Consider the following 5112-nt stretch of genomic DNA (forward strand, 5'->3'; position numbering starts at 1 on the left):
TTATTATTATTATTATTATTATTATTATTATCATTATCATTATTATTATTATTATTATTATTCAGGTCACTGCCTGGAATCGACCTCGGAATCTTGGAGTTAGTAGCCCGGTATAGCTGATCATGTATGGAAAAATGGAGACCAGCTTCCCCTGTGGGATGTAGTTAAAATAATAGACAGATAACACCACTGGAAAATATGAAAACTAAGAGAGGCAGCACATATGCTAGGACACAACAACCTCCTAAGCAGACCGAGTGCAGATATGAGCAGCATATGGGAACCGGCATTAAGGAAGGATAGGAAAATATTAAATTTATAAGCCCTAAAATTCACTCCATAATTGCCCACAGGCATATGGCGTAGTGGGGCTACTAACCCCAAGATTCCGAGTTCGATGGAGGGTATATCAGCCGAAACGTTGTATTAAAAACAAACAAGATGAGGACAAATATCTGTCAAATGTAAATAATGTAAATAATGTAAATACTTCCTCATCTCTTAAATATACAACTGTCTGATTACGGTTTTGATTTATAATACATTTGAAAGAAGAGGCATATTTAAATAACACACATCGGTCTCAATGCTTGTCACAAAATCAGCAATTTTGGGGAGGGTCGAATGGATTACCTCACCCCACCAGTGATCGACTGGTACTTTATTTCATCGACCCCCCCACCCAAAGCATGGAAGGCAAAGTCGACCTAGGCAGAATTTGAACGCCGTACAAGCAGATGAAATGCCACTAAGCATTTTGTACGGTTTGCTAACAGCTGTGCCAGTTCGCCGCCTTACATTTACAAATCACATATTGAAGTCACTTCTAGATTATATATATATATATATATATTGAATATGTGTATTTTCCGCCTTGAGTTGACCAACTATATTGTCTTGTTTCACAACATCATCACTAGATTCCTCAATCTATATTTTCTATTTCCTTTTTAAATGTTTGCATAACTCGTAGACGTTGCAACTTGGCAGAATCTTTAGAGTGTCAGAGAAAATTTCTTGTGTTATTTTTTCTGATTTTTTGAGCTCTGAGTTCAAATCTTGCTGAGACCAGCTTTGCTATTCATCTTTTTGGAGTTGATAAGGCGTCACTCTAAAACTGACATTGATTATTCTCAACACATTGCATCTGTAATTTAAAGTTCCAACCTTTTCGCATTGTGTTACATAGTTTCGGCCCGAGAATTACCCTAAGGGAAGCGTGGCTGCGGAATATTCAGCCAGTTACACGTTCATTTCATGAGAACTCTATCAAGCAACTGAAAGCTCATCTCCGAGACCGACAGAGAACCCACCATTCTAATTTACTAATCTAGTTCTAATATATTGCTTTGCTATATATAATATAAATCTCATGATTTTCTTTGATGACATTTTAAAACAAATGTACAATATTAAACCATGTAAAGAAACACAACTTGTACCTCTACAGTGTACATTTCGGAAATTCTTCTGATTGGTGATGTATATTTGCTTGTACAGTGTTGAACCAACCCCCTATAAACTAAGACGAAACTCTTATAAACTAAGACGAACAAATCTAATACCTGTGGGTAGCGCCCTCTGTAATTCTTTAAAAATATTTCTAAAAAATGCTATATACAAATCTAACGTAGCGGTTATCATCCAGGCTTTATATACCTCTTGGCAATCTGTATAAGATTTTGTTGTTAAAATTTATTGGCCATAGATTGGCTAAATTTCTATAAAACCCAAAATGAGTTGTCTTGTAAAATTCTGAATAATATATAATAAAAAATATCGATAGGTTTGTTTAGACAAGGTATAACTGTGAGGGTCCATCTAATCAAAACAGGAATCAAAAAGGTTCATAGGTAAAGAACAACTGAAATCGTGGTACTCCGTCGGTTGCGACGGGGGTTCCAGTTGATCTGATCAACGGAACTGCCTGCTCGTGAAATTAACGTGGCTGAGCACTCCACAGACACGTGTACCCTTAATGTAGTTCTCGAGGAGATTCAGCGTGACACAGAGTGTGACAAATCTGGCCCTTTGAAATACAGGTACAAGAGAAACAGGAAAAAAGAGTGAGAGAAAGTTGTGGTGAAAGAGTACAGCAGGGTCTGCCACCACTCTCTGCCGGAGCCTCGTGGAACTTTAGGTGTTTTCGCTCAATAAACACTCACAACACCCAGTCTGGGAATCGAAACCTCGATCCTACGACCGCGAGTCTGCTTCCCTAACCACTGGGTCATTGCGCCTCCACACAGCTGGAATACAAATGTGCCGAATGGACGAGTCAGTTTGTGTATTTGATTGAAGACACTACCTATTATTTATATATCTATTGTTTTAGATATATGCACAAATGTCACACCCTAACCTATGAAGTTGTGAAGTTTTCACTGAACAACAAATTTTAAATTGGTTCCAAATTAGCTCAAAGATAAACTTATAAATTGAAAGAGCGGTACAGCGCATGCCCGGAGCTTCAGATAGTTTATCCATGAATTGAATATTGTCTATTTAATTTGATCAGTTAGGAAAATGAATAGGGGTTAATTAACGGTTTTATTTATCTAATATCTCGTAGTTAGCCTCAATAAATTTTTAGATATTAGGTCATCACCTTTACTGAGAGAAATAAGCGAACAAAGTGGATAATGAAATACTAACATACTAATGAAGAGTTACACAGTATGGGGAGATTATTACATGAAACGACTTGGTTATTTTCTCTTGGTCGTTATGATAGGACCTGGTAATGAGGTTAAGGGTAGATTTGGAAACAAAATAGATGTCAAAGTTAGTTGAATGTTAATTTAGATTCTTAATGACGTTGAAGAAATCAAACACTTCAAATTTTTAGCAATCCAAAGATAAACGGTTAGCAATTATTAGTTTAGCGCCACTAATGATTTATTGAAAATTGTTAGTATGAAATAGCAACGGTTATTAATTAATTAATGCTGAGAGCATTTATTTTCAGATACTTGACAGAGTTTGTTTCACAGACACCAACTTTAACATGTACATCTTTTTGTTTCTGAAACAGAAGAATGGTAGTTAACAAAATATACAGCATATTTATCATTAAAAGTCTACCGAAAATATGGTCAGAAAATATCGTCTAAGCTATAAATGTTAATCAAGAAAAATATCATTTTTTGAAATACCTTTCCGACAGATGTATACTAATCGTAGAGAAATGTTGGAAAGATTAAAAACATTATGGAAATAAAGAAAGCACGATCTGTTACTTGTAGTGATTCATTCAGTAATCAGTTAGTAAATATGGCTGACATGAATTTAGTTTTACGTATTGAACTTGCTTAACTGGTTATCGTTTATATTTATAAACTTTTACGAGTCTACGAATCGACACAGTCCGGAAAACCAGTTTAACGATTGATGGTTTTTATAGACATTACTTCCACCAACGTCAAACATTTTCTAATATTGCTATTCTGATATTTGGTCAGCCTTAAATATTTTAGAGAAGAAATTCATGTTAGGCAGTTCAGCAAAGTTTGCACAATTGACATCCGATGGGGTCAATATTCGGTAAGTGGGTGTCATGTCTGCTTAGATGCAGTCAATAATTCGATTCAGGAGTGTAAATCATTTCAGGTGTACTGGATTAACGAATATTTAAACAGCTGGATATTTTGAGCATCGTCCTAGGGTTTCTATACATATGGAGCCACACACGCGCACACAGCACCAAACACACAAACACACACACACACACACACACACACACATATATATATATATATATATATATATATATATATATATATATATATATCTACACCCCACCATATATATATAGATACATACAGACATACATACATACATACATATCTATGCGTAAATAATGCAGCACATAGCAGCATTGAATAAAATATTCGTGTAAAGTCAAATTCAACGCTGCTTGGATGTATTCGGAGTTGCGAAGTCCTTTCACTGTGAAAATACACCCTGGAGATAATTCGCCATCTAGACGTGTGTAAAAATACGATTTTGGGCTGTGAGTGATATCATTTTGCATCGGTCCGCTCCCTCACTTTCGAGAGCCAAATCTGTCACTCCCAGCCCGATAAGAACTATATTTTCTTATTAAAATCGCATTTGGTACGTTTACTGATGGGCGTGAAACTTGGTCAAGCGAGAATTAAATAAATAATATCGCAGGAAGCAATGCCGAACAAAAAATGTTCGTAAAACCTTATATTTAATACATCCGAGTGTATTTAGAGAGTATCTATGTAATTCTAGCTTGACTAAACTTTATGTACATCCAGTAAACATATTAGATATATTCTATATTTATATATGCGCGTGTGTGTGTGTTTGTGCTTACACACATGTGGTTCTTGGGTTTTTTAAACCACTTAGAAAAAAGAAGATAAAGTGCCAAATCGGGTGTTAATATACTTTCATCCAACAATATACGATTTATGTTGACTGGACACATGCAAAAATCTGAATGAAATACTCTTACACACACGCGAACACAATATATATATAATATTGTAAATTGTTTGTCCGAAACAATTTACAGCAGTTTGTTACGCCATCGAATTATTCATAAAATAGCAGGAGTTACATCGAAACATTAGATATGTTTCAAAGTTTATTCTGTTGTTTAAAGTTATTTTAAATCAGTAAATATTAATAGTTATCGCCAAGCCAACATGGCTGTCCAAAAAATAGGACGAATGCTGCCGTTATAACGGACACAGGTTCGTGTGTTACATAGCTACCTAGAGTCGATGGCCTCTTGGAGCTAATCAACGGCAGCATTCGTCCTATTTTTCTGGACTGCCATGTTTGTTTGGCGATAAATATTAATATCCAGTACCGCTGCCGTAGTCTCCTTTAGAGAGACTTAGAAGTGTTAATATTTCTATTTTTAAATCAGTAAACTTTCGTGAAAAATGAAAATCCTTACATACGGTTTTTTTGCCAAATATTTTGGAAGTAAAATACGACTTCCTCTTTCAGTGTAGAGGAAATTTTTAGTTAAACGAAAGTTTTCCGACCAAAAAAAAAAAAATGGGTTAATACAATAATGCTACAACCTTAAATGTGAATGTAAAATTCGAGGAATGTTTGAAGTGTTGTACT

The 5112-nt window shown here is 35.2% G+C and overlaps 1 protein-coding gene across 5 annotated transcripts in view; it reads right to left on the reverse strand.

The window, feature by feature from the left end:
* LOC106876232 (glycoprotein 3-alpha-L-fucosyltransferase A) overlaps window positions 1-5112 on the reverse strand; it is a 561369-nt gene that overhangs the window by 80496 nt on the left and 475761 nt on the right. The window lies entirely within an intron of this gene.

The sequence above is a fragment of the Octopus bimaculoides genome, chromosome 5 (assembly GCF_001194135.2).
Source record: "Octopus bimaculoides isolate UCB-OBI-ISO-001 chromosome 5, ASM119413v2, whole genome shotgun sequence".
NCBI classification, from domain to species: Eukaryota; Metazoa; Mollusca; class Cephalopoda; order Octopoda; family Octopodidae; genus Octopus; species Octopus bimaculoides.